Source organism: Phragmites australis, chromosome 10, assembly GCF_958298935.1.
Source record: "Phragmites australis chromosome 10, lpPhrAust1.1, whole genome shotgun sequence".
Taxonomy (NCBI): Eukaryota; Viridiplantae; Streptophyta; class Magnoliopsida; order Poales; family Poaceae; genus Phragmites; species Phragmites australis.
Genome location: NC_084930.1, coordinates 15,445,419 through 15,453,380, shown reverse-complemented (window position 1 = coordinate 15,453,380; position 7,962 = coordinate 15,445,419).

Below are 7,962 nucleotides of genomic sequence, written 5' to 3'. Positions count from 1 at the left end.
TTTCTAAATTGATTTTTCTTCTCAGCATTAACCTTGTTGTCCTGACATACTCTGCTCACTTTCCTTTTGACGGCTTCCGCATCTGTCTTGACAAATCTTGATTGATTACCTTGAATATGCTGGATTTTCTCGAATATTCTATTCCTGGTATCTTCAACGGTTGTAGTTGTCTCTGATGTACTATTCTAACTTTTTTGACATGTGTCACATAGGACTATATACTTTGCTGCACTACTCTTGTTTCCATATTACTGATAACTATCCTTGAGTTCATGATATATCTTAGTGCTTTTCGATTCATGAGAATTCCGTTGCTTTAGCATTCCTGATAAGTTTCCTTTTTTTTTAATGATCTTCTCATCTATTGATTGACCTTGGCGGACCTTTTTATCCTTAAAGATTTGGTAAGCCATATCCTAACTCCAAGGAAAGAGTACTTGTTCTTAGCAGTCGCTTCTATGGTCAAAGTGCATCTTCTGCGTATTGTCCTTCCTTTGGCAACCTTATTACCTTTGCTGGCTAGCCATTTCCAATATCTGTCTTTAGGTTCCAGAACCACGAGATTAGCTAGGAAGACTACCCCCCTTAAAAAGGAGCAGACTTCTCTAACTTATATTTCCAGTTCTTGAGAAGTAGACAGACATGTAGCCTTTAATATAGAATATATCACTCTCTTTTTTTGTGCCTACTGAGCTTCTGTGAGCTTGATGGGACCTCGTCGATCTTGGCTATCTTGAGTTACAACTTGAAAGTCGTGACGGTCTGAATGTTGAGCTGAAATCTTCATATGGGATTTGGGGTTGATCCAATACTGAGCGGGAAACTTCTTGGGACATCTTTTGACCCAGCTCGTAGGTTCTGCATAGTGGACACACACCTTCTTATCGTTAGGTACAAGGATCCTTGGGGGACATCCATTGGCGTAGCGCCTTTCTTCTTCACAGCAAAAATACACCTTCCTTGTAGGGGTACTCTGCAAATTTTCTCTCAACCTATGAAACTTGCTGGTTGACAAAACAAAGTGCTTGTTCAGGAGTGGAACGTAACCGAGAACTGTTGTTTGCTTGATGGTCTTCAAAGACTTTCTTCCTCTTCTTGATGTTACCTTTCTTTCCACGCTCGTCTTCTACACCCAGAGCTTCGACGATCTGTAGCAGACTTTCTATATTCTGAGTCATGCCTTGAAGGATCTGAGTCTGCGTCTCCAAAAATTGTTCCTTGTTGAATTAAGGTGGCATCTACTGGATGTTGTTGTTGTTGTTGTTACCTTTACTAAGCTAATCTTTCTTTGTGTTCACCATCTCATCGGGATTCAGACAGAAGGTTTGGCAAGAAAAGAAGGGACTAGAAGGAGAAAACCCAGCTATGCTATAAGCTATATAGTTATATAAGGAATGTAGCTGTTAGCAGATGCTAAAGCATCACACAACGCATTCCAGCACTAAAAAAGAAAATCTAAATCACACAAGACACTCAAAACAAACACACACTACCAATAGCTGTCGGTGAATCAGGAACCAGGGGTCCCCGAATCCTGAGGCCAGGCCAGCAATCTGCCACGTGGTGCCATCCCGTGGAGTCTCCTCCGCAAGGTAAAAAAGGCTAAGTCCCGGGAGAGGGCGCTCGGGGCCACAGTCAGTGGTCCCCAAGTACCTAGGTTCCCCGATGATCTGTGAAGACCAAGTACCGGGAGGGGTGTGCCCGGGGCTACGAGCAGTAGCCTCCCGGGCACCCGAGTACCCCGAGGGCCCACTGAAGGAAGTTCCGGGAGAGAGTGCTCGGGGCTGCGTACAGCGGCCCCGAGCACTCAGTCCCCCGAGGATCCGTACAAGTATGCCCGGGAGAGAGTGCTATGGGAGGTGAGTAGTAGCCCCCGAGCACTCGATTCCCCGAGGACTGAGGAAGGGCATTCTCGGGAGAGAGTGCTCGGGGAGGTGAACAGTGACCTCTGAGCACTTGGTTCCCCAACGACCCAGGAAACCCCGTGACAGTGGCCCCCACAGGGGTCCAGCGATGAGGTGTTAGCCAGTCAAAGGCCCGAGGCCGCATTTAAGAGCGTGCGTGGCCTGTCACCTCCAACTGCTCTCGCCACGCTCGGTGTTAGTTCCTGCCACATTCTAGCAGAAGGGCGTGGGGACATTAAATGCGCGGGTCCCATCCTGCGCCATCCGGCACGTCTCAAGATAACATCGCAAGGGCCGAGGCGTTCTGTCTGCCACGCTGCTGGCAGGAGAACAGGACAGGGCGGGCACGTCGGGCCGCTCTGCGGCTGCCCAGTGGCCCCCTCCACGGTGCCCGTTGCCAGTGCATTTATGGCGACAGATGACCGGGCGCGGGGCGCATTTTCAACCCCCGGTCACTTCGCACAGAGGCTATGATGACGCCCTTTCCATTTATGGTGCCTTGGAACTCGTGCCCTCCCATTCGGGGCACGCTACTGCTGGTAGGTATTTAAAGCAGTCGGCAGCACGGACAAAGACAAGATCTCAAAAAAAGGAAGACATGCTCTTGACAAGTTAGACAATCTCTCACCAAGCTCTGCACGGTTGAAGCAGTTAAGGAAGTAGAGAAGATCGAGAAGTCCAAGAGCACCCAAAGCCCACAGATACCCACAGACCGATGAACAAGGAGCCCGAGGCTCTAGCATAGACCAACATTCTTGTAACTAGCAACATCCTTGAGTAACATTCTCAGGGCATTTATAGTATCCATACAGGAGTAGGGTGTTACGCCTTTGTGTGGCCCGAACTTGTCTAAACCCCAGTGCATTTACTTCATTCCGCACTATATCTTTCCACCCCGCCAGCCATCGCATTCATATCCATTTATTTCTCCGGCAAACATATTCAGAATCAACCCCCCGGCCGAATCTCTAAAAAGGGGTCCCTCAGGATCCCTGCGACAGGAGTTAACCCTTCGACAGCTGGCGCACCAGGTACGGGGGAAGTATCCCTGAATTTGTTTATTTGTTTTCTCCTGCAGAAAAAATGGCCGGCGGTCATCGTCTCCAGCGCTCTGGCTCCAGCTCAAGTGAGAAAATGGAGCCCCTCGCTTAGGAGGCCCCCGTCAATGCTGCATCCCAGCAGCAGCCACGATCTGCACGCACGGAGCTCCCCTCTCAGGGGGACCATGGTGCTGGGCACAGCGGGGCCACCGTCGTCGTCGCCGGTGCACCATCCAACCCCCGGCAGGTGGCCGAAACTCCTGCCGCCAGGTCCACGTTTGGACAACGCCAGGCGCCACTCCGGCATAGGCTCGCCTTCGGCGAGGCCAGTCCCGGGAGCGCGCTGCTTGCGGCGCACGCTCTCCTCAGGCACCCGCCAGTCTAGGCGGTGGGGAAACCCTGGAGGGCCGCTGGCTCCAGGAAGTAGCCGTCCTGGTCGGCACGGCCCACCGCCAAGTGCTTGCCGAAATTTCCCGCGCTACCTCACAACGCGGCGCAGCTAAGACCGGCCCATCACCAGGTGGCGGTCGCACTGGCCGGGGGGCCTCCAAGTAGAGCGCTGCCCCCCTGGCCACTACCGGAGCCCAGGACCTCTGTTTGCGCCTCAACAAGCGGAGGGGCATCGAAGACGCGCGTGTCACCCTCGAGCGCCAGCGGGAGACCTGGCAGGAGGTGGAAGCCGAGGATCAGGCCTCCTCCTTGCCGGCCCATGATCACCAGGGCTCCCTAGCTTGCTGGCGTTCACCGTCCAAGGGCGCTGCCCGCGCCGTAGGGTACGGCACCGGTTTCCGAGCCTTCACCAGTGAGCTCCGCTGGGTCAAATGGCCCACCAAGTTCCGCCCCGAACTACCGGAGAAGTACGATGGGTACATCGACCCCATCGAGATCCTCTAGATATACACCACCGCTATCCAAGCGGCTGGTGGCAGTGAGAAGGTGATCGCCAACTACTTTCATGTCGCCTTGAGGGGCTCTACCCGCTCTTGTCTTATGAACTTACCCCCAGGGTCTATCAGCTCCTGGGATGATCTTTGCCACCAGTTTGTGGCTAACTTTCAGGGCACATTTACGCGCCCCGGCCTAGAGTGCAACCTCCACGCCGTCAAGCAGCAAGAGGGGGAGACGCTGCGGTGCTTTATTCAGCGCTTCAGCCAGGTCCGCAACACCATCCCACGGATAACCCCCCACGCTATCATTGTCGCGTTCCGGCAGGGCGTCCGTGACGAGCGGATGCTCGAGAAGCTAGGCACGCACGAGGTCGAAACCACCGCGGAGCTTTTCGCGTTGGCCGACAATTGCGCCAAGGCGGCGGAGGCTCGGGCATGGCATGTTCCGCGCCCTGAGCATCCCACCGCCGATCAGCCAGGTCCTTCCCGCTCCGATAGGTGGGAAAAGAAAAAGAGAAGGAAGCGCGAGGCTGTCCCCGTCGAGCCAGCCCAGGGCCCCACCCGCGAGGGCTCCGGCTCCCGCAAGGGCTCCCACTCCGGCAAGGGCCCCCGCTCCCGCGGGGCCTGAGACAGGGAAGTGGTGCTTGATCCACCAGACCAGGTGGCATGACCTCACGGAGTGCTGCACGGTCAAGGGCCTCATCGAGCAGCGCCAAAGGGACCGCGAGGAGCCCCGCAGAGGTGATGACGACGGAGCTGCCACCAACAACCCAGAGCTCAGCTTCCAGGAACCCGAGCACACCATCACCTTCATCGACGGAGGCGCGTACACGCCCTCCTCCCGCTGCAGTGTCAAGACCATGCGGCGCGAGGTGTGCTCGGCGACCCCGAGCGAAGAGGCCGTAAGGCCCCTGAAGTGGTCGGACGCCCCGATCACGTTCAGCTTGGCCGACCACCCCGCCAGTACTACAGATGTGGGGCGACTACCACTGGTAGTGTCCCCCACCATCTGCAATGTGAAGGTCAGCAGAGTGCTAATCGACGGGGGCGCAGGCCTTAACCTCCTCTCCAAGGAGGCTTTCGAGAAGCTGTAGGTGCCCTCCAGGCGTCTAAAGCCGTCGCTCCCCTTTTACGGGGTGACGCCCGGGCACTCCCTGCCCCTCAGGCAGGTCGAGTTGCCCGTGACATTCAGGAGCCGTGAAAACTTCCGGACGGAGAACGTCATCTTCGACGTCGTGGAGCTCCCCCTCCCCTACAACGCCATCCTCGGGCGCCCGGTGCTCGCTCGGTTTATGGTGGTCACGCACTATGCGTACCTCACGGTTAAGATGCCGGGCCCAGCAGGCCCCATCTCCATGTCCGCCGAGACCAGCAGCGCTGTATCTTGCGCCGAGCAGTTATACTCGGCCTTGGTCTCAGCTTGGGCCGAGGTCGAAGGTCGCCTAGGGGGCTCGGGACCCTCTTCATCCAAACCCCGACTCGCTGCCGACGACTCTATTCCTACGAAGGAGGTCGTGGTGGGCGAAGACGCCTCCCAGGTCGTCTGAATCGGCGGTGACCTGGGCGGAAAATAGGAAAGCACACTCGTCGCCTTCCTCCGGGCTAACATCGACGTGTTTGCATGGCAGCTATCCGATATGCCCGGGATCCCTAGGGAGGTGATCGAGCACCACCTGGCTGTGCGCCCGGACGCACGCCCGGTGAAGCAGAAAGTCCGGCGGCAGGCACCCGAGCGCCAGGAGTTCATCCGGGAGCAAGTCAGCAAGCTTCTTGGCGTCGGATTCATCCGAGAAGTCCTCCACCCCGAGTGGCTGGCGAACCCAGTCACCGTCCTGAAGGCCAACGGCAAGCTCCGCATGTGTGTGGACTACACCGATCTAAACAAGGCTTTCCCAAAAGATCCTTTTCCTTTACACCACATAGATCAGATTGTAGATGCAACCGGGGGATGTGATCTTTTGTGTTTTTTAGATGCAAACTCTGGTTATCACCAGATTCGCATGGCCATAGAGGATGAAGAAAAAACTGCTTTTACCACTCCGGTGGGGACTTATTGCTATGTATCGATGCCTTTTGGTTTGCACAATGCTGAGTCTTCTTTCCAGCGCGCTATCCGCAACACCCTTGACTCGTAGGTTGGCCGCAACGTCGAGGCCTACATCGATGATCTCGTAGTCAAATCCCGAGACCGTGCCACCCTGCTCGAAGATCTTGCCCAAACTTTTAACAATCTCTGCACTACCCGCCCAAAGCTCAACCCCGAGAAGTGCGTCTTCGGGGTGCCTGCGGGCAAGCTCCTCGGTTTCTTGGTCTCCAGCCGAGGGATCGAGGCCAACCCAGAGAAGATTCGGGCCATCGAGCAGATGCGAACCCCGGCTCGGCTCAAGGAGGTTCAGCGTCTCACCGGCTGCATGGTGGCCCTCGGGCGCTTCATCTCCAAACTTGGGGAACGAGGACTCCCCCTCTTCAAGCTTCTGAAGAAGACCGATCGTTTCGACTGGACACCGGAGGCCGAGCAGGCCTTCCGTGATCTGAAGAAGTACCTCACCTCGCCACCTGTACTGGTGGCCCCCTCCGAGGGTGAGCCACTACTGCTCTACGTGTCGGCCACTCCTCAGGTCATGAGCATGGTACTGGTAGTGCAGCGCGATGAGTGCTCGGGGTGAGATGCTGGGTCCCAGCCCCCGGCCATCCCCGAGCACTCCCCAGTCCTCGCGGCTCCCCCCGAGCAGGGGGTCGAGCCCGAGCACTTGGCTCCTCCTGACCAAGGAGTCGAGCCCGAGCACTTGGCTCCTCCCGACCAGGGAGTCGAGCCCAAGCACTTGGCTCCTCCCGACCAGGGAGTTGAGCCCGAGCACTTGGCTCCTCCCGACCAGGGATTCAAGCCCGAGCACCTGGCCAGCCCCGACCACGTCACCGAACTCGGGGGGCTCTGACAGGCCCTCGGGTGAAGCCGCAGTCCAGGCCCACCGTGTACAGCGACCGGTGTACTTCGTCAGTGAAGTACTCCGGGATGCCAGGACAAGATACCCTCCAAGCCCAGAAGCTGCTCTACGCCGTGCTCATTGCTTCCCGGAAGCTGCGCCACTACTTCCAGGCACACAAGGTCTCGGTGGTTACCACGTACCCACTGGGGCCCATCCTCCAGAACCAAGAAGGCACCGGGCGCGTCGTCAAGTGGGCGGTGGAAATGGCGGAGTTCAACCTGCACTTTGTGCTCTCTGACTTCGTGGCAGAGTGGACGCCCGTCCCTGAGGACATCCAGGAAGAAATTTCCACATATCCCGGGCACGACGCGCCCGGGTACTGGGTTATGCACTTCGACAGTTCCCTCACGCTGAAAGGCGCGGGAGCCGGAGTGGTTCTCACCTCCCCAACGGGTGAAGAACTCCGGTACGTCGTGTAGCTGCAGTTCCGCGCAACCAACAACATGGCGGAATATGAGGGCCTCATCGCTGGCATCTGAGCTGCGGTGGGCCTTGGGATTCATCGCCTCCTGGTCAAGGGAGATTCCCAGCTGGTGGTCAACCAGGTATCGAAAGAATTCCAGTGCACGGATCCTCAAATGGCAGCGTACGTGGCGACAATCAGGAAGCTGGAGAGGCACTTCAACGGCCTAGAGCTGCGGTACATCTCTCGCCATGACAACGCTCTGACTGATGACCTTTCTCGCCTGGCCTCCTCCCGTGCGCGCGTCCCTACCGGAGTCTTTGAAGAAAGACTCACACGGCCTTCCGTCCTGCCTGCCGAACAGGACGAAGGGGAAACCTCGAGCTTAATTCAGAGGACCCCGGCGATGCCCTCAATGGGAAGCCCCGACAGAGTGCCACCGTCTGGCAAGTGCACTGCGCTTGCTGGCAGTTCTCAAGATGCCTCATGGATGGACGAGATCCGAGGGTACTTGAAAGAAAAGTTCCTCCCTGGGGATGATACCTCTGCTGAAAGAGTTGCTCAACAGTGCAAACGCTATGCCATAGTAGATAGGGATCTCTACCGGCGTGGCGCAGGCGGCGTCCTCCTGAAATGCATCACCCGGGTAGAAGGCGGCGAGCTTCTCGCTGAGGTCCACGAGGGCGAGTGCGGTGGCCATGCATCATTCCGCACGTTGGTCGGGAAGGCCTTCTGGCAAGG